General features: G+C 46.6%; 1 protein-coding gene and 1 long non-coding RNA gene across 5 annotated transcripts in view; one reads left to right on the top strand and one right to left on the bottom strand.

Moving 5' to 3' along the window:
- The window catches only part of GRIK1 (glutamate ionotropic receptor kainate type subunit 1), a 104,247-nt gene that overhangs the window by 28,161 nt on the left and 54,078 nt on the right, over positions 1-22,008 (top strand). The gene's annotated exons all lie outside the window — the stretch shown is intronic.
- The window catches only part of LOC137468590 (uncharacterized), a 45,210-nt gene continuing 26,179 nt past the window's right edge, over positions 2,978-22,008 (bottom strand). Inside the window, exons 3-7 of the long non-coding RNA XR_010996036.1 lie at positions 14,142-14,230; positions 12,275-12,444; positions 10,263-10,388; positions 4,003-4,136; positions 2,978-3,349 (exon numbers count right to left, since the gene is read on the bottom strand). This is a non-coding gene — a long non-coding RNA (uncharacterized lncRNA). The remainder of the gene's footprint in view (positions 3,350-4,002; positions 4,137-10,262; positions 10,389-12,274; positions 12,445-14,141; positions 14,231-22,008) is intronic.

The following is a 22,008-nucleotide window of genomic DNA, read 5'->3' as shown; positions in this document are numbered from 1 at the left end:
TCCTGCCCCTGCTCCTGTTCCTGCTTCTGCCCCTGCTCCTGTTCCTGCTCCTGCTCCTGCTCCTGCTCCTGCTCCTGCTCCTGCTCCTGCCCCTGCTCCTGTTCCTGCTCCTGTTCCTGCTTCTGCCCCTGCTCCTGTTCCTGCTCCTGCCCCTGCTCCTGCCCCTGCTCCTGTTCCTGCTCCTGTTCCTGCTTCTGCCCCTGCTCCTGTTCCTGCTCCTGCCCCTGCTCCTGCCCCTGCTCCTGTTCCTGCTCCTGCTCCTGCCCCTGTTCCTGTTCCTGCCCCTGCTCCTGTTCCTGCTTCTGCCCCTGTTCCTGCTCCTGTTCCTGCCCCTGCTCCTGTTCCTGCCCCTGCTCCTGTTCCTGCCCCTGCTCCTGTTCCTGCTCCCGCTCCTGTTCTTGCCCCTGTTCCTGCTCCGGTTCCTGTTCCTGCCCCTGTTCCTGCTCCTGTCCCTGCCCCTGTTCCTGTTCCTGTCCCTGCTCCTGCTCCTGCCCCTGCTCCTGCTTCCGCTCCTACTCCCTCTTCATGCTGCTGCTCCTGCTCCCTGTTCCTGCTCCTGTTCCTGCTCCCGCTCCCTCACCCCACCCTGGATTTTCTTAGGAAGGGGAGGAGCGGGGAGTGGAAGAGAGGAGTTTTTTCCCCCATTTCCCCCCCCCCCCCCTTTTTCCCCCCATTCCCCCCCACCCCTTTTTCCCCCCAGTGCCCTCTGAGAGCTGTTTTTAATCTGAGCCTGCTGGGATGGGAGGCTGCTCCAGGAGTGCCTTTGGTTTATTCATTCACAGCCACATCTCCTGTGCTGGTTGTGTCCTTCAGCCTTTCCCTCCCTTTGTAGCACACCCCTCCACACCACCAAAAGTGGGATTAGAAGGAGAATCACCGTGCTCTTGCAACCTTTGCTCTCTGATCGAGCCTTTCTCGCCCATCCCATGCTCCAAAGATGGATTTTCCCTCCTCCCAGGCACCTTGGCAGCTGTCTCTGCACAGCTTTTTGGGATGTGCAGGTGATGGGGACTGTGTGCTGTGCTCCTGGGGAGCTCTCAGCAGCAGGTTACACTTTCTCGGGGATGGAGCACCAGAGATTTTATTTTCCTTGCTCATGGAAGCCCAATTCAACCAGACAGTAAATTTCCACACAAACACCAGCCTGCTGCAACTTCGGCACTTTCTTTAGAGGCTGCACTTTGTTCCAAAGGGAACATTCCGTTTTGGAAGCAGCTGTGGAAGCTCAGTGGCACTCCAAGGGAAATCAGGCTGCTCCCTGCCCAGTCCCCATCTGGCTCTGACTCGCAGAGCAGAACTGGAGCTGCATTATATGAGAGGTACAGAGCAAAGCCAAGCTTGCCAGGAGGGGAGGATGACATGGATTCATGGAGAAAGGGGATTTGGGAAGAGCCAGTGGTGTTGGTAGCCCCATCCCACTCCACAGCATCCCTGACAGCTGCACTTGTTCTGGTGCATCTCCAGGTGAAAGGCAAACTAACACCCACTTCTGGCCTCAGTCAGATCCAGGCTTCCCAGCAAAAAGTGCTTCAGAGCACTGCCTCCAGGCCAGGTGTTTGTTTGTTTGTTTGTTTAAAAGGTGTTTGTTTTCACATCTGCCCTGCCTGTGTTTGTCCTCTTTGGGTGTTCTCTGCAGGCAGCCCTAACCTTGAAAAAATCCCAGAATAGTTTGGGTTGGAAAGGACTTAAAGCCCTCCCAGTGCCACCCTGCCATGGGCAGGGACTCTTCCACTGTCCCATGCTGCTCTTAGCCCCATCCAGCCTGGCTTTGGATGCTGCCAGGGATCCAGGGGCAGCCCCAGCTGCCCTGGGCACCCTGTGCTAGGGCTTTTCCATCCTCACAGGGAACAATTCCTTCCCAATCTCCCATCCATCCCTGCCCTCTGGCAGTGGGAGCCATTCCCTGTGTCCTGTCCCTCTGTCCCTTGTCCCCAGTTCCTCTCCAGCTCTCTTGTGGGCTCCCCTCAGGAAGACATACACTGAGAAGCATTTAAGTACAATCTACAGAAATAATCTCATTTTGAAGCCTGTTGTGGAATAAGACTTACTGGTTTTTACTAATATTCCTTATCCCTTACAATTCTGGCTCAACAGACCATAGCTGGGCCATGAAGTGCAGAGCAACTACAAACAAAAAGGGAATTTTCCCCCCTGAAAATAATTCAATTTAAAAGCATTTTCCTCACACTTTGCAGTGCAATGTGCACCAGTTCAAGAGTGTTTGCAATAATTGTTTTTGTTTGGTTTAGAAGGGTGTAACCAATGGTAACATAAAGCAGTGCACTGTCTGTTTTGGCCACAGCAGTGGTACATAAATGATCAAATTAAATGGAAATGTTTGCAGTAAATATTACTGGGATGGAAATAGAAGTTAGAGCAATTATCTTGAAATGAAGTTAAACCTGAAACAGAAAAATTTCTGTAGCATAATTGGAAAAAAATATTTCCATAAAGTTACCTGGATCTTCCACCACCCTTGTCATCTCTTGCAGTGCTTGCACCTTACTTGGAAAACGTTGTTTTCACTCCAGAGCACTTTTAAGTGAAAATGTCTTGGTCCATTGCTGCTCAAAGCAGTGCCAGGAATAATGTACAGAAATTTTAGCAGTGGGCTGGGGATCCACAGGAGATGCTGCATGGGATAGACATGGCCCAGGGGATGTGGGTGGAGACAAAACCTCTGGGTGCCCTGGAGCTGCCATGGCTGTGACACTCCGAGGAGGGGAGGTGACAAAGGGCCTCTCTCTTCCCTGGACACTCACAAGTGCCGCTCTTTCCTGCTGGATCCAAGCCCTGGCGTGGCAGAGAACTGAGCCATAGCTGAGGGAGAGCAGTGTCAGCTCCTGCCTGGCTTTTCCAGGGAATCTGCAACTCAGGAGGGGGGCAGAGCTGGCCTGGAGGGAACTGAGGGAGGCACCGGTCCCCTAAAGGAATCCTTGGACCAAAAGTTGCCCCTGGGTGCAACTCTGGTTGCAAATCTGAGAGCAAACATCCTGTTGCTGATGGAGCACACTTTGGGGGAGTTATCACGTCCTAATAACGATGCCTGAAGAAATGGGCTCATATATCATCACGCTAAGGTTATTTATAAATATATTTTAAAAGCAGGAGGGGAAGTAGCAGGCAATTTTGCTTCCAGAACATAAGTCAAGTGTGTATTATTAAGCCTAAATAGCCTGGATTAATCAAATGTCATACTGGCACTTCTAATGATGACTTTACATTGCAAATTCCATTACCTGGCTTTGCCAGCCAGGAGAGAAGCTACAGAAGATCAATTAAACAAACAGGAAATTACCTTTTCTCTTTATAGTCCATGACTTTCAGCACTTACAATGGTGCCAAGATCCTGAAAATTAAACAGGCATTTGCATAAGATTAATAACTCACTTGCTTTCTCCCCGAGTCACTGTGGCTTATTTAGGACCCCAGAGTTACCAATGTCTGCTGGAGAGGCTGGGGATGATGGGAGCAAATTAAAAACGGCTTAATGTGTCAGAGAGGATCCCAACATGTGAACAGGGACTGTGCCATTAATAAATGCACCTGCAGCATCCCAGAGATGGATGAGCACGTTCTCAGCAGAATTAGTGGGGGCAGGAGTGTGCCTACACTTGTTCATAGATTTTAAAGACTGCTCTTCAGGGGGATTTCTTCTGTCCCACAGAGGAGAGCGAGGGGTGAATTTTCTAGCCCCAGGTTTTGCCTGCCTTTGCTCAGGATGGGGTTTGTGCCACCAGCACCATGCACAGGAGCTCAGCAGGTCTGGGATACTCAGAACCCTAGCAGCCCAGAGTGTGGGTGGTGCTGGGTGGGAGCAGCCTGTAGGAAGGCACAGGGTCCCTTTTGGGACACAATAATTGCTGAAGGGGGAAAAGCCAGGCTGGCAATTGGAAGGGAACAGCCATTCTGGTGGCTGATTTGCACATCCTTACGCAGCAGGGCCGGGGTTTCTCTGGCCAGGGAATAAATGCTGTGGTTATTACTGCTGGAGCTGCTTACCAGGGCTTGGGAGAAGAGGGAACTTCCCGGTGCTCCCAGAGCTGGCTGCTGTAGGATCCTGGCCAGATGAGATTCCTGGGAAGTCCTTTCCAGCAGGAGCTGAGCCCGAACGAGCGGCTGCAGTTCCAGGTGCCCTGTCTGGTAACGCAGAGCACAGGATCAGTTCAGAGGGAAGCACTGTCCTAAAACCCTGCATGCTTCCCTGTGTGCTCCTGTGGCCCCAGAGCCACAGCAGAATCCTCATCTCTCTAAGGAGGGGGTGTGGAGGGCTGGAAGGAGGCAAAAATGTCCTTTAGGGGCAGTTCTGGAGAACAGGCACAGAATGTGGGAAGGCAGGAGGTGTGGGGGTGAGTGAAGGATTATGGGCAGCTTCATGGGAAAAAAAAAAAAAGAAAAAAACAAACCCCTATAATTCCTTCTTTTGGTACATGAAAGGAATAGCTTAAAAAAAAAAAAAAAGCAACCAATGAACCAAACAAAAAAACCCCAGCAGGATTTGGCAGATAATTCCTCTGTGATTAAAGGATGCCCAAACATATGAGGCAAACCCAGGCTCTGAAGGTGATTAAATGCTGAAATGAACCCAGAGACATTTGATAACTGCACAAGCAATTTACTGAGAATGTTCCTTCTAATTCTGATGGCTGCCAGAATCTTCACTGAAGGAAAATAGGTTGGAGTAACCCCCAAACACAGATTTTTCTATACCTATGGGTATATAATAGCTATAACAGTGGGAGTTTGAGAGTTTGTTGCTGCTGGGGTTTGGTTTGGTCTGTTTGTATTCTGTGTTTGCCACACTGAGCTCGGGCTCAGCTGAGCATTTACAAGCCTGGAGCTCACCAAAGGGCTCAGCCCAGAGAGCAGGATTGGAAAGCCAGATCACAGGCAGGGAGGGATGCTGGAGCTGTGCAAGGAGCTGAGTTTGCCCAGGTCGCTCGGTCCCAGCGTATGTGCACACATTATGTGGGACAGCACTGCCTGATTTTCAGGAGCAAGGGGGGTTCAGTAAGGACAGCTGGAAGCATGACAGGAAGGTGTGCAGAGCCAGCAAAGACAGAGGGCTGGGAAGTCCCCACGGGTGGGGCGAGAAGGTGCATCCAGAATGAGCTTTCCTAGCCTTGCTGAAGGCAGGGATGAGGGTGCACCACATGCAGCTGCCCAGAGCCCACACTGGCAGCAGGGGTGATGCAAAGGGCTCCTCACACAACCTGCAGGCCAGCTGTGAAACTTCTTGCCACAGGGCACTGAGGAAACTCACAGCCTTCCATGGGTTCAAAAAGGCACTGGGGAAATCCTGGGGAAATAACCTGGCCAAGCTGCTGATTGCAGAGCCACGACCTCTGGCTGTGGGGCTGGGGGAGCTGCACTTGCCAGGTACTCAGGGCAAAAACTCCTGTGAGGACAGGGCTCAGACCCCACTGGCACCAAGCAGGTGAAACCTGCTCTACCCAGAGCTGAAAATGCATTCCAGGGAAATCTAGGAATGCTCACATTTGGAAATACTCAATTAAGTCATTCTGGTTAACGGCAAGTCTCCCTTTAAATTAACGAAGCACAACTTTTATGCCATCTTAATATGCTTTTGTCCCAGCATCTTCCTGGTTTTATTAAGATTTTAATAACGTTTTAAGCAGGGGAGTTATGTCTGGTATTGACTGAGTTATGGCTAAGTTAGAAGCCACCGAGTCTGGAACCTGACAGTTCATTTAATTCCTGGTTCCAGACTTGATTGTCACAGACTGCCTTTACTCTCCTTAAAAGTGACAATCTCTTTTTGGGCTGGAATCTCTATCTGCTGTTGATTTTGAGAATAATAGCAAACTGGGGCTCTTATCTCTGTTCCATTACCCAGCCTCAGGCATCCACTGCTCTGGGATGCAGGGGTGAGTGTCTCTCTATCCTTGGCAAAACCTGTGCCAGGAGAAGGAACAAACTATTGGATCCTCAGGGAAAAGGAGGGGGAGAGAGGTGAGGCAGCAGCAGAGATGAAGTTGGGAAATACAAGAAAAGCTGTGTGGCTGAGTAATGGAAACTTAAGGGGAAAACTGAAGGGGAGGAGGTGAAAGTGAAGTGAAAAGTGAGAGGGAAGGGATGATAACAGAAGGATGATGTGAGCTAAAAACCAAGGTGAGGAACAGAACAGCTGAATAAGGGCTTGAGAGGAAAACTCTGCAAGTTGTTGCCACTTTGGAGCTTTTTAGGAAAGGAGCCTCAATTTTATGCAAGAATAAAGAATAAAATGTGAGATTCAAAGTAATGTTGGTTGGGATGCACTGGAAAGGGAATAAAATGATTTAGGAAGGAAAATATTGGCAAGGAAAGTGAATATTGGCATAGGGTAAAAGACCAGAAGTGACGAGTGAATCAAAGTAGGGATGAGAAACAAACTGGGGCACAGAAGGAAACCAAATGGCTTTTTTGGGAACAGGGAGCACGCTAGCAGCAGAAAGGAACGAGGGCACCAAGGGAAAGGAAACAAAACACTACAGATTTAGTTCCTGTTTTGTTAGAGACCGAAAAAGAAGGGATGGGGGGAAGCAAGGCCAGAGGAGAGGTCTGAGAGGACCCTGAGTTCAGCGTCACCAGTCCTGGGGATGTTCAGGGCAGGACAGAGGGGCCTGTGGCAGCTCCAAATTCCTGCGAGCACTTGGCTGCCCCCATCCTGCTCCTTTCTGGCACTTAAAAATGTGACATGACCCCAGATCTGTGAGGAAACCCCCTTCCAGGGCCATGGCATGGCTAAACTGGAGGATCTGTGTGCTTTGATCCAAGCACTACCCAGGACAGGTAGATGGAGCACGTTAATTCCAACATTTGTGTGTCACTGCCCTCAGTAAAGAATTTTTTTCCTAGTATCCAATCTAAACTTACCCTCTCTCAGTTTGATTGTGCATTTGGACATCGATGCAAAACACTATTACCCAAATTCACTGCAATTCTCTAACACCATCTGCACCATGGCTAGGACTTGAATAAATTTTAGAAACCCTTCCATTTTTGTGACTAAAATGTTGCTATTTAATATTCCTCAGTTTCCATACTGCACTTCCCCTGTGTCTAGATCAAGGAGTGAAAAGCAGGCAAGGGTTCTGTGACAGCTTTAGCATATTTGCAAAAATGAACTGATTCTTTTTTTATGTATATACTTTGAATAAAACATTCATATCCTCTCTATTTTGGATGGAATTCCTACTTTTTAAACACATTTTCTATTGATTGAAGTTTCTCCTCTCTGGCATTCTCCAGTAGTACCAAATGGAGGATATGGTGAATAGTATTACGAGTCCCACTCCAAATATTTCAGTGGAGATCACAATTTGAATCCATCCACTAAATCCTGCCCTGTGATGCTTTTCCTGGCAAATCCATGGCATGTTTATGGTATGGGCCATTTTGCAAGTTTGTGGATATATTTATATTGCAGTATCTTCACCAGTTCTGTGGTGCTCCCATGAAATTTCACTGTAGCTACAGTGAAATCTCTTGGAAAACAGAAAGGCACCCAATTAAAGAGCAAAGACAGGGCAAGCCTCAGAATGGAAGCCCAGCAGCAGATAAAAATCTTGTTTCTCTGAGTGGATCAGGCCAGGAAGCTGGGCCCTGGATGTTATGAGCGGGTCAGAAAAGGGGATCTGTCAGAAAATACAAAGAGGTTTTGCTCAGAGGACCTTTTCTACCCCTGGGTGGGATCTGCAGCACTCAGTGCAGGGAATATCTCAGCTCCTCAGGGTTTCTTAGGCAGCATCCTCTTGCTACCTCAGTGTCTCACTGGCTGCATATCTACTCACCTGAGTGGGTAAGGATGGCATCATTTACATTTGCAAAACCCACCCTTTCTTTTTCTCCAGGAGAGTTAGCAGCCCTGACAAGACTTTCCAGCTGCATGGTGGCTCATGGAGGGGAAAAGCCCATTTCAGCATCCCCTGCCTCCTTTGCGTATTAAACAGCATTGCTGGGGAGGAGGTGCATTGAAACCTCTGTCAGACTGGGGTGTGAATCTGAATTACTCACAATATTTAGATGTAAGCACTCTCGAGCCTATGGAGAAGAGTGGAAATTAAGTTTTATAAAACCCCTGATGCTTTGTCTCCTTTAACATAATACCTTTTATTTTTGTTGTGGTGCTTCTTTTATTTTTTACTTGATAGGGGCCCTGTTTACTTTTTGTAAGTCTAGTACTTTAAAATAAAATTTTATAACACATATAACCCATGCTTCATAAATCCCAATGCTGGAATATGGAGATAGTTTTTAGAACAATATCCAGGAAGATCTGTCTTTTTTATGTGTGCCAAAGGGACCACAGTGATGTTTTTAGGTGATGCACCCAAAGCTTGCCAGTGCAGCAGACTCCAGGGAAATTATGATAACAATAAAGCACCTATTTAAAGAACGATTTTTAAGATTTTTAAAGCTGTGTTGCAAAAATAGATATAGAGTAATTGTATAATTACTGTTTTACTTTTTTGGGAGGTGGGGTTTTTTTTGAGAGGACTTCAAGTCAGGCTCTGATTTTATAGGAGCAATTTGCCAGAGACAGATTACTCTGGGAACATTCTATAGCACAGAACCATCTTTTTGTGGGATAATCAGATAGGCAGAGCTCTACTGCCAAAAACTGTCCTTGCCTCTGTCTGCTGTAAATTGCACCTGTAATTATTTGCAGGCATAGAGGTTAATCCTGAGAAGTGGGGCCTTAACACCTTGAATAATTTATTGCAAATGGGTTTGGGTAGGTTGCAAGTTGCAAAATATCCTAAAATCCAAGGCATTTCCTATATCCATGTGGACATTGGTCAGTATGGGGCAGCTTGGGATGTAAAAGCAATTTCAGTAGTGAAGAGACAAAAAGGCTTTTCCCTGCTTTGTCTCAGGCACTGGGTGCCCCCAGCATTTAACTTGGCAGCAGTGGTGACATCAATAACCAGTGCTGGAGTGGTTCCTGCCCATGCCTGAGCATTCCCTGGAGAGCTGCAGCTTCCCCAGCACTGCTGGCAGTTCTGGGGGGATTTCACACCCTTGGTGCAGGGATTCACTCACAGCCTGCACTCCACACTCCTGGAGGCCTTTTCTTATGGGTTCCGTGGGAATCCTCATTTCCCTCCCAACCCAAACCATTCTGGTATTGTGTGAATAGGAAAATTAAAAGGAAGAGGGGAAATGGGCAGGAAAAGCTGTCCTTACCCATGGCACAGGATTGGTGAGCTTTAAGGTCCTTCCCACCCAGCCCATTCCATGATTCCATGGAATGTGCACTGTTCCGGCCAGAAACCCCTTTCCCAAAGTGTGGAGCTGTGTCTTAGGAAAGCTCCCCAGCTGTTCACAGTGCCACTGAAGCTGGAGGGGACTGGGGAGCTGGGGACAATTCCAAATGTCACTCTGCAGCAGGTTGGATCTCCCGTGTGAGCCTCAGGTTTTCACAATGGTTCTATTTCCACAGAGCTCCTCCACTCCACTGGGTGCTGTGAACATCTCCCCGTGAAGCAGAGCTCATCCCTCTGCTGTCTTCCCAGCTCCTGGAGCTGTACAGTGCCTTTGAATGTTTAAAACTCAGAAGAAGCCAGGCTGGGCAGGGCAGGGGCCCCAGCAGATGCTGGGCTGTGTCCCAGCCCCTGCAGCACAAGGCACATTCTGCACGAGGTGCTGGCTGAGGAAATCTGTGATTAATCACCACCAAGTCTGAATAATGCAAAGGAAGCACTTTCACAGCACAAGTCCCCACACGAAGAAAAACTTCATTTCTTTAAAAAAGAATAAATCTTTAAGTGATTTAATCTTTAAAACCCCCTTGCTGCTTGCAGATTTAGATATAAGGAACATCTCCAGCACATGCATGATTCAAAGACTCTTTTCAAATAAAGTCTTTTGATGGAATAAGGGAATTAAACATCAAACCCAACATCTCCCAGTTGCCAAAGAGTCCTTGGTGTGACAGCTGGTCAGCTGAGCAGCAGAGAGCTGACAGCTCCATCACTCAGTTCATTATCCAAATGTTTCAGAACATGAGATGATTTTATTAAACCACTGATGTCTAAGAGTTGTTAAGAAAAACAGCAGAAAATACTCCCTAAAAGCAAAAGAGAAAACACCAAAAATGTGTATGGCTCTGGATGGAGCAATACAGCTTCTAGTTGAGCTGTGTTTCTTTTTAATCCTAATGCCACAATATAATTTCATGTGCTAAGGAGAAATCAGTCTCACTGTTAGAACATCAAAGCGAGCCCAGGCCATGCTGTGTTTTAAATAAAAGGACAAACCTTTGGTCTCTCCATTTTCTCCTTGCTGGAAAGCTGCATCAGCAATCTTCCAAAGGCTTGAAATGTGGAAAACACTTTATTTTCATTTTTGCAAATTCCACTGGCTTTCAGATGGTTCTCACATCTCTCCATTTTCAGCAGAGAAAAAAAAGAGGGAGAAAATGAATTAATTTAAGTTTGCATTGCTATTGTACAACCCTCCTGATTTTTAATGTTTAATTTGATGAATGCCACGGGGCAGGTTGGGTAAAGTTCATGTTACAATTTCCCAAGTTCATTTGGATTTAAGTAGGGCATGTGGCAAGATTCCTTCCAGGGCAGAAACAGCATGAAAATAATTTTTACATCTTGGTGTAAAAAATGCACAACCTCCTCACAAGGAGATATTAAAGATCTCCACCCCTTTGAAAAGATCCAAGTCACGCTCCAGGAGCTCACCAGAAACCACCTGCAAAAAAAAACCAGTGGATTGAGGCAGCAGGAGTTTGCCAGTCAGAAACTTCTGGATGATCTTTTTAATTTTCTCCTGCTCTTCATTTCTTGCCAGTTCTCACACACTGATCAAAATGTGTTAAGGACCAGCAGCAATTTCTTATATTAACAAGCTAACTCGGCTCCCTGCTGCAGCTTGATTGAACAGAAATGAGTTCTAAATGCCTAATAATGTACTTTTATTGCCTTTTCTAGAATTCAAACCTTCAGTCTACCTCTGCTCACAGTTTTGGGGAAGGAATTTCCCTGATATCCAGCCTATTCCTCTGCAGAGCCTTCCTGCCCTCCAGCAGATCAGCACTCCCACCCAGCCTGGTGTCATCTGGGAGTTAAAGGGTGCCCTCGTTTCCCTTTTCTGAAACAATTTAGTATTTCAAAGGTTTAATTTGCTACAGTGGATATGAAGGCAAAGGTTCCTCTCAGGAAATACTCCATATTTTGTGCAAGGGAGATGTAATAATCATCAGGGAGCAAAGAGGAATCAGAATGAAGCTTTACAAAATATCCACACACAGAAAAGTGTGAAATTTCACACCTCCATGTTCTAACTCTTTTATTTAAAGTAGCTTAGTGTTTGTTCTCCTTTCAAGCGCATTTAGCTGATTTCTATTTAATGCTCCCGCAAATCCCAGGTGGTTTTCTGTACAGGTTTCTGTGAGCAAGGGATTTCTGATGCTGCACAGAGCTCAGGCTGGCTCCCTTCCCTTCAGGAAAACCAGCATTTCCAGAATGTTCCTGGGCTAGGGAGGAGTGCAGATCTCCTCTGTAGGGGCTGGCTTTGTAAGAAAAAGGGTTCTTGGGAGGTTTGGAGTGCCCATCCCTGGAATGTCCAAGGAAGGGCTGGAGGTGGCATTGTGCTCTGGACTGGGGACAGGGTGGGGATGGGTCACAGCTTGGGGTGGGTGATCCTGGAGGGCTTTTCCAGCCTCAGTGACCCTGGGATTCTCTGATGATGGAATTAGCAGTGCTGCAGTGGCCTCAGCCTTTTCCAAGGGGAAATGACACATCCATTATCTTACTGATCCAGACCTGCTGCCCAGCTCTCCCTGGATTTCACCAGCATTCCTGCCAGAGCAGGCAGTGCTGGGGCTCTCCAAAGGCCAGGGACGTTCACGGAGTGCCTTTCCAGATGGGAGCAAACGCCACCTTCACCCCCAGGCAGCTCCCTGCCACCTCATTGCAGCCAGGGATGTGGGCCTGGGCCCGTGGGGCTTCTGTGGCTGCTGGACACTGGGGTAGGTTTGTCATGGGATGTGACATCCCAGGGAAGGGCCCTGACAGCTGCAGCCTCACACTAAGCTCAGGCTGCCACCAAATTCCATGGGGATACTTGCAAACCCACAGGTTCCTTGAATCAGCTGCCCTTGGTGAGCACTGAGAGACAGAAATGGAGAAACTTTCTAAGGGATGGGTGGCCAGCTCTTCCTAATTCTCATGAGAACAATATCCAAAACCTGTTGCCAAGGTGGCTTTAAAAACTGCAGACATCACGATTAAATAAATAAACAAAAATCAAATACTGGGACAGGGCGATTTTGGTGTGGCATCTGATTTCACAGCAGGTTCTGCTTGCTCTGGGCAGCGGCTGAACAATTGTACAGAGACACAAAGTGTGGCAGGAGCCCAGGGCTGAGATCCTGCAGGAGACAAATGGAACGCAGGCAGAGGATGATCCTCAGCTGAGCACAAGCTGCAGGGTAAAACATAAGCTTCAATCAACCCCTGGAAATCATTTGAGCCCAATGCCATAAGTGCCTTAAATTAAATCCCTCTCCACAGCAGCCAATCTAAATCATTAGACATATGTCATGTAGTGAGCCATAATCACCAGTGGAGCCGTGTACACAGCATTTCGTTTACGTAGGGGATGTATTGCACTGGGTAATTTGACCATTTTTCAATGTTCTGTGTCTCAGAAAACACAGAGTGGGAGCAAGGCTGCTGTTGTCACATCACTCCGTGCCACGGCTTGCTGTGACACACAGAACTCTGCCAGGAGCTCCCCTGCCCCACTGCAGCACGCCCCTCTTGTCTGAACTCCCTGGCCAGCATTTATTGCTGCTCTAGGATTTCAGAAAGTTTCAGGCCAGGCAGGAGCAGCAGAGGATCTCCAACGACCTCCCAGCATAAACAAGCAGCTCAATTCAATGCCCTTACCCCAAAAGGAAGCCCAGTCAGTTCTGCCAAAAAACAATAAGCCTGTTCAAATGTGGACTCACAGGATCATGGAATACCCTGAGTGGGAATTCTGACACACACCGAGGAAAACTGAGTAAGGGAAAATATCAGCTGCATTTTTAATTTTGTTTTGAAATTTCAGTTGTTCAGTCAGGAGATTGGTGGCAACACATTGAAATGATGGCCATCGAGGCCATCATTTGATTCATCAGTCATGGAAATATTTAATTGAATTGAAGCCATCTTTACACACTGTACTAATTACAGTTTCCTCTTCATGGCAAGGGTATTTTATGGAATTTTGATGGAAACTTATTTCTTACAATGAAGTTATGAGGCTAAAAAAACCCTACAATATTTATGCCCAGTAGCATAAACTTTAATGCTTTAAAAATATGAGTAACAATTTAGTAATTCAGATATTCACCTTGTGGGGCCTAGAGATATTGTATCAGTTTTTCAGATAACTGTCTTTTTCTTTCTTTAATTTTTTTATTAATTTTTTAACACAGTTTTAACCCCTGGGTAAAATTATCCAGGATTTTCCTGCCATTTTTTTCAAAGTACATATCTAACTTCCCTCTCCATAAGTGTAATAATTACAACTAAGAAGACCTTTAATATAATAAATGTAATAGCTGTAACTACCATCTCTAATCAGTGCTAATAATACCTGATAAAGCTGATCCCAGCGAAGCTGCTGCAGTGGAATGTCTCAGTCTGAGTGTGATTTGTGGTGGAGGACATTCTCAGTTCTCTTTTGAGGGAAGCATTACAAGGAGAAAGCGTTCCTAGAGTTGTTTGGGTTCCCATTCCATATTTCTCTTGGAGCTGTATAATTTAGCACTAGATGTGCAGTTGTCATCAGGTGCAGCAGTGTTTTGTTTACACTTGGTGCTTTGATATTTGCAAATGTAGACATTGAGTAAGGCATTCTTCAGACTCAAATGGCGCTCGGTAGATGGAGGAATAGAAATGTTCCAGATTGATAATTACCAAGAAAGCTTTAAACTGCAGGCACCTCCAGTAAGTGTCTGTTCAAGAGCCAACCATCATTATTAAGAGGAAATGTGGCAGCTCAGAGCACAGGTGCTGATTAAACATTACTCATTAGAGTGGATCTGTTGGAAAACCTGCACCTCCCACCCTTAAGAGCATTGTCTCACATGAGCTCCTCAGACATTACACTTGCCAGGACTGGAAATGTACCTTGGTTTTCTTTAAAACAGCTGCTGCTGTGGCTGCAAGGTAAATAATGGAGAATGGCAGCCCATTTTCTCTCTGTTCCTTCCTGATACCTGAGGAATTAAGGATGAAACTGCATTAATGGCACTTAAAGGGAGGCAGAATAATGATGCAGTAGCATGGGGAAAATATGCTGCTGTAAGGTTTAAAGGAAATCCTGAGCAAAACCTGCACATTTCCTCCTGTCCCCCAAACACCAACTGTATGTCTGGAGCTTCAGGAGAATCAAAGCCATGGATCCAGTGGGAAACCTGGTAACATTTGGGTTTAAGTCCTCCCTTCCTCCATGCCAAGGAAAGCTAAAGAGGGGGATTTATTTCTTATAATGAAAATCAATCAAATCACTCATGTCTCTTTGCAGTTTTTATTTTTAAACTTCAGGTTTATCCTGCCTTAATGCCAGGCCTGGAACAATCTGGGGAGAAGGAAGGATGGGGACAATCACAGGCAAAGTCCTCTCCAGCTTAGCTGAATGATTTTAAGCCTTTTCTCCAGAGTGAGAGGAGCAACTCCAGCCTCAGAGAAATCTGCCAGCAGCAGTTGTTGCATTTGGGATGGAAGGCAAAGCCAGAATTCCCCATGGCCTCGTGCAGAGGGTGTGCCAACAGGAGCTGCTGTCGTTTTGGATCCTAAATGTTTGAACTCCTGATCAGGACACGATTTTTGCGTGGTTCAAAGTGCCAAGTGTGCCTAGCAGTTTCCAAATGGGGGATCTGCTGCAGGCCTGGGGCTTCCAGGCATCCCCCATGGCCATCAGTCCTGGCTAGACCGGCAGCTCTGCCTTCAGGGCAGCTGGAGCAGCTGGAATTCAGAAAGACAGCAGCCAAAGACTGAAGTTAGAGCTTAAAATGCCCCCCCTGCCAACTTTAACCTCCCTCCAGCACCTCCTCTCTGGAAGGGATGTACTTTGGCACAGTCTGTGATCAGATTTATCCATGCTTTTTCAGGATAAACTCGGATTTCTTCAGCTTTAATAAAGACCTTACGTTCCTAAGCATCTTAGAGATAATAGTGCTTAATGGGCACTCAGGAAAAGATAGACTGTGTCATTTTTAAAGATATAACCCTGACATTTATGCACAAAAATGCTGTTTGCCAAATAGCGCTCATTTCAAAGCATTGTCCTGGATTTTGAAGTGCCTTTTCTATTCCTGGCTAACAGCTGGAGAAAAATGGCTCTTCCTGAAGCAGTTTCATTGCAAATGCAAACTCCCAACTGCTCTGTAGTGGGGCCATCTTCCCTCCCCTCAGGGCTCCTCTCTGGAGCAACTTTCCGGGCCTCTGTCCAGTGAATGCTTCTGTTTCCAGGGTCATCTGCTGTCAGAGTGCAGAAAATTTATTTATTTATTATACAGAAATGTATTTATTGCTGCTTTCTGGGAGTGTCACCTCTTGCAGCCACTGCACAGGACAGTGTAAAGCACTTTTTGTGCAGCTATCCTCCTGATTTAACCAGGTGTCAGTGTCGAAGCAGTGGCAGAACCCCCTCTGAATTCAATTTTCCTTGCTGTTGTTTTAGGGATCTCTGTGGCTTCCTTTGGTTTGAGGTTTCCTCAAGTGTAAGGTACCATTGCTTCGTATCTGCCCAAAAAATCTCACTATATTTGTAAGCAATTGAATACTTTTGAGATGGACTCAGATAAAAGCAGTAAACAAAAACTCCAGCAGTGGCATCAGTCCTTCAGTCTTCATCCCACCAGCTTGCTTTCCACTCTACTTTTTATTTGTCAAATTCTTTTCCCCTTCCTTTACTCCTTAATATAAGCATTGATTTTTTTTTTTTTTTTTTTTTTTTTTTTGGTGATTGTTCCTTCTTCTCTGCTTTCCTGTTGCCCTCCCATTTCTAGCAGCAGCCTGTAGTCCTGCACATGATCAGCAGTGAATGTGATGTCTGGAGGGAAATCCTCTCACTCACTCGGGAAAAGCAGACCGAGTGAAGCAGGGCTCTGAAAGACTTAAAAAGGCAGGAGAAAGTAAGTTTCTTTTCCAGAGAGACTATTTAAGTTGTTACAGCGTGGTGGGAGGAGTGCTCAGCCGTGGGGGAATTTGATCAAACCCTGCTGGAATCGGGAGAAACGATTGGAACAGCCCACAGCCCATGGCATAGTGCAGGCAGAGGGAGATATAAAATGTAAAGGAGAAAAGCAACAGTTTTAAAACTTCCTATCAAATCCAGAGTTTGCACCTCGAAAATCATGCTTTAGTTCCTGCCTGGTGTTGCAGGAGATACCTAAATCAGGTCAACCAGATTTTTTTGCTGTTAGTAAAAAAAGAAGTTAATTCCTTAGAAATTCTGCAATACGAATCATGTCGATTGTGCCTTTGGGAACTATCTCCACTTGCAAGCTGAAGTGAAATAATTCCCATTGGAAAAGGCAGATCCTTGTATCTTAATAAGCTCAACTTTTTCTATATATACATACACACATGTATTTTTATCCCTCTGCTTTCCAAAGGATCAAATCAGGGCTGAATGCACCTTTCTGGAGTGCAGATAATTATAAAAAGCTGCCCTGGCTCTCACGGGGGATATTTTGGGTGGAGAATTACTTTAGCATTTTTAGCCCAAAGTGGGATTTGTAGCAGTTTTTTCACTGGTCATTCAGCACCACCCATGCTGCATGAGAAGGGCAGAAAGGCTGAGCCCCTCTGAGAGTTCGGAAAAAAAAAAAAAAAAAAAAAAAAAAAAAAAAAAAAAAAAAAGCTAAATTTGAGCAGCCTTGTTACAGCTGGGAGCAAAACCTTCACAAAAGCAGGTGGAATAAAACCACATCTGGAACATGGAGCTGGATTTTGGATAGGCAGTTTGGAACAGAGGAGATACCAAATGTGACAAATAGGCAGTGACCTTGCTATAAACAAAAATAATATATTAATATAAAGAATAATTAATAAATATTAACATATTAATATATTATAAACAATATAATATTATTTAAAATGCCATTTGCTGAGTTTGACACTTGGGGCTCATCCTCTCCCTTGGTCAGGGTTCTGGTCCTGAGCCTGTCTGAGGTTTCAGCTCCCCACAGCCACAGAAAGAAGAATTAAACCATTCCCCCAGCCCCAGAGCCAGCCCTGCATTTATTACATTTAAAATTTACTCTGTTTGGCTACAAATTTCTTACAGCCTCCAGTAGCTTGCAATCTGCAGGGACAGGGAGTTATTTGGGGAAAGGGAAGCCAAAATCCAGGGGGTTCCAGAGTGGGGTTTTTGCCTCTCTGTGCTCACCATCCTTCCTTCAGGATTCTGATGGCTGGAAACAAGGAGGGGAAGTGCAGGAAGGGCAGGGGCAGGGCCCTGGGGTTTGTTTGAGTGCACCCTACAAGCAGGAGCCCCCAGATGGGTGATGGCTTACAGAGGGGCAGTGATCTCGGAGCTGGCAGGGCAGGGCCATGGCAGTGCCATGTGGCAGGGTGGAGCACAGGAGGGGAGCTGGGGGCAGGCTGGCCAGGACCCAGCCTGCAGAAGGCAGGGATGAGGGATGCCAGGGCAGGGCCAGGGGCTTGGCGAGGGTGGGAATGGGCTGGAGCAGAGCACAATGCACGGAAGGCTTCCAAAGCAGCTTTTGAACAGATTGGGCAGGGAGTGGTGGTGGGAACGTGGCTCTCAGCTCCAGTGTGTGTAAAAGGAGGATGATAATAGCTCCTACTCCGAGGGATGCTGCACGCTCAGCCAGCGCCCAGAATGCTGATGGGCTCAGGATGGGCTCTGCCAGCCAAATGGCCCTCGTGCTCCAGCTGCAGGAGAACCTCGGGGGGCAAACCCTCTGCAGCCCGCAGGATGTGCAAATGCAAATTGCAGTCACTGCTTGTTACAGGACTGGGGCTGTTCACCATTCTTCCTGAGAAGCTTCTAGTGCACATCACACAGCAGAGTAGCTTATGGGTCCTCTCGAAATCAGGGTAACAGCAGTTTCTGGATGACCTTACACCATCAGAGAGGTGACTTTGCAAAGGAAGATGATGCTAAACTGTGAGCAATAACTTCTTGGATTATTTTCTGGGGAGATGAGTGTGCTGAGTGCACAGGTACTGCCCTCCAAGCTGGACACCACATGGCACAGGAGAATCTGACTTTTGCTAAGAAATAAGGATGGAAAAACATGCTTAAGGGGGTTCCCAGTAGCAGGTGTTCCAGTGCAAGTGGAGCTCTGTCAGAGGGAATTATCTGGAGAAAAACATCTTCCTCAGCACAGCTTTGCTGTGCCCTGCTCCTTTTTGATCCTTCAATCTGCCCCCAGCCCCACTGGGTGCCTGTGATCCAGACCCCTCTGGAATCCCTATCTCTGTCAAAGAGCCCAAGGGCAAACCTGGTGCTCATTTGGCTTCTTGAATCCTCTACATCAACCTGGCACCAGCAGCAGCTTCTCTCTGGGGACAGCAGCAGCACAGAGCTCGCAGTCATTAGGATTTTAGCTCTCCTTTCCCCTCAGTGACTGCCAGGTGGGTTTTAATGAGTTCTCATGGGCCTCCCGGGGTTCCCTGTGAAAGGAGGGGAGGCTTCTCAGAGCAGGAATCCCTGCAGGAAATGGATGTCCAGGTGTTTGTGGAAGCCCTGCTGGCAAAGCACCTGCCTGAGCTGGCACTGGGCTGCCTCTGGGAGCTCTGAGTGGCTCCCAGCTCAGGATGGAGCAGCATCCAGCAGGGCCTGTGCTTCCACATGGCTGCTTCCATGTGTCAGCCCTGTCCCAGCACCTCCCCAGCTGACACTCAGCCCAGGAAAATTCCTCCTCTGAGCCAGGACAGGAAATCTGGCCACCAACCATGCAGAAACAGGGGTTTATCCTCAACTAGAAAGAGTCATAAACTGTAAAATCCTCCTTTGGTCATGGATTCAGCCCCAACCTTTACTGAAACTCCCTCGGTCCCTGATGACCCCTTGAAATGGAAATATTTGTCTGCCTGGGAGAGCTGGGGGACCTTTTCCAGGTGTGCCTGCTGAAGTGTGCTGTGTAGCTGTGACATTTTTCCTTGCTGTGGGCATTTTTGTGCTCAGAAAGTGAATGGAGCTGATGCTGTCACTGGCTCATGCACGTGGCCCAGCCCCTCTTGGCAGAGCAGCTGGACCAGGCTGTCATTCCCTCTTACCTCCCACTGCTAACCTCCAAGGAGGGGCAGATAGTAGGTTTTTTCCTTCATCCTTGAAGAAATCATGTTACAAATGATGTGCTATAAGTGAAAAGTCAGGTCTGCCACTGAGCAGGACTCAGCAGCTTTTGGTTTGCTGTGGAGGATTCACTCTGAGTTAAGATGGAGCTGAAAGGGAAGACCCCAAAATTTACAGTTTTTCCCACCTAAGTGCTACCAGCACCCCAACATGAAAACCAGTGCTTGTTTTCACACTCAGAAATAACAACTTCATTCCTGGAACATCATTTATGTTGAGTTAACATTGATTTCCTCTTCCTTCCTTCCTTCCCTTGTATAATGCTGTGCTTAATTTGTTTTTAAAATGTTGTACAGTAATTACTTTATTCAAATGAATCATCTGACAAACTGGTTCTTCATCAAACTTGTCACTTACTCTGCTATTTTTCTTTTAACCTGGACCTTACAATAAATTCTGAACTTAGCTGTCAGTCAGAAGAAGAAGAAGGAGAAGACACTATTTATGGAATTGCTGGATTTCATTAGGGATGTATGGATGAAAATGCTACAGCACAGCTTGTTTGTGATGCAGATTTATCCAGTAATTCAACTCCTTTTCAGCAGCTGAATAGGCCTGAGCAGAAGAATCAAGCTCAAAAAGGTACAGCCCAAGCCTTTTTAATGCAATATCCCCCAGCTCAGTCACAGTGAGGAATTATTTCCTCCATGAACTCCCTCCTGGGCTTTGTTCACGGCTGGGCGTGGGACTGGATGAGCTTAAAGGCCCCCTCAACCCAAACCATCCCATGAGTCCATGTTTTCTCCAGGGTATCTCACCAGCAAATAAAGCCTGCAATCCTGAGTGCTCTCCGGCTCTGTTCATGTGTGCAAAAGGAACCTGGAAGTGTGTTTCTAGTGCAGAGTTTTGATTCGTTTGCTCAGAAAACAAATCCACACAAAACTTCCCCTCTTTCCATCACTCCTCCTTTCCCTCCCTGCCTTCCTGCTGCCCACTGAGCTTGCACTCTTCTCCAAAAGGAAAAATCCTGTGGAGTTCTGCTAATGAAGTATAAATAGTTCCTGGTTATACATCATTAATTCCAATTAATCTTCATTTAATAGGCAGTTGATTAGAGGGATGGAAATGGCTCTGGCCTTAGAATGAGGAAGTTCTTGTGTACATCCAGGTATGAAGGTTGCCTCAAGGGTGGTTGGATGAAGTAGTTTTAATTAATTAAAAAAAAAAAAAAAGCAGAAAGTGATGGAATGCACAGTAATAATTTCTGAGGTGGAGGGGATTTTTGCCAAGATCAAATGGCAAAATCCCCATCCTATTGGAAGTGGGGAGGGATTGTGGACACCCTTATTTCCAGGTTATCTCGAGCTGTCCCTTGTACCCGTAACATCCACCCTCCCTGATGGAACAATGCTCTGCTGCTTCCAGCAGGGATTCAAGGAAAATTCTGCAGTGGAACCTTTCTGGCCCAAGCCCAGGCTGGCATTGCAGCTGACTGAAAAGAATTGTCTTTCTCGGGTGAAATGAGGGAAAGATAATTGAATTTAACCACTAAACTTGCTGGGATGGTAGTTGGGATGAGGAATTACAGGATTGGATCTGAAAGAACAGGCTTTAAATTTTTTTCCCTTCAGATGATCTGGAGTTTGCAGCTCTGGAAAATCCTGCTGACTTTAGCATTCCACTCAATGCTAAAGTCTTGGTTCCAAATCCTGCACTTAGGCTTTTTTTTTTGCTATTTTTGTGTATCGCACTTTTTTGTAATCACTTGGACATTTTCAAGGAAGAGGGAAGAAGTCTCCAAGGTTCTGATACCTGCACATTGTACATGAGAAATCCATGGAGTGTACAAGAAAATTGCTGAAGTTGGCAGATTGTTTAAGCCATGTCCAGGCATTGCTCTGTGTGGGTTCAGGAGACAAAACAATGCTGTTTATTCCAGGGATAACATTACCAGAATGGGGTTGGCAGCCTCCAGGGTTTTCATGGCTGGATTAGAATTCAAAGCAGGTTTTGATTCCAGTGTGTTCCCATTTCTGATGGTCAGCTAATGACTGCACTGTTCCTACATGGGTGACATCAAAACTGCAGGAGGTTGCAGCTCATGAGCTGAATGTATTCAGATGGCCAGAAAATACAGAGAGGGGGGCCTCAAATTTAACATGGGGAAATGGGGAAATATGTAAGTGAGAAATCCAAAGTATTCTCTAATGACTTGTGCTAAATGAGTAAATTACACTTGCAAAACCAAGCAGTGAAGCTGGAGATTGCTGTTTAGAGGAGCTATTCTTTAAAATCAGCTGTGTGTGCAGTGCATTCCTCAAATCCCACTGCCCCTGGATAGTGGGGATGTGCTGTGGCATAATAAGGTCTCTAGAGGCTGGAGGGAGCAGACATCCCAGTCCACTGGGACAGGCTGTGGCCTTGAGACACCTTCCCCATCCCAGGACACACTCCAGGGAAGATCACTGCACTTCCTAAATTTGGGTTATTTACACTTCTCTTTTGGAAAGCTGGTGTCCGCAGGTTCAGCTCCCTTTTCTTGGAAAAAGCAAAAACATTCCCCTGTCCCTGAGCAAGCTTAGCAATGACCAGCAACTGCCTGAGGTTTAGGAGAAACCAGAGGGAACACAGAGCCCGAGGGAGACTCTCAGTCTGTTAGCTCTCAAGCTCCTCCATGGATCTTGGACTGCCAGGGTGTGCAGAAACACTTCAGAAAGCATC

Source organism: Anomalospiza imberbis, chromosome 2 (genome assembly GCF_031753505.1).
Source record: "Anomalospiza imberbis isolate Cuckoo-Finch-1a 21T00152 chromosome 2, ASM3175350v1, whole genome shotgun sequence".
NCBI lineage: Eukaryota > Metazoa > Chordata > Aves > Passeriformes > Viduidae > Anomalospiza > Anomalospiza imberbis.
This window is presented reverse-complemented; position numbering and strand designations above follow the sequence as displayed.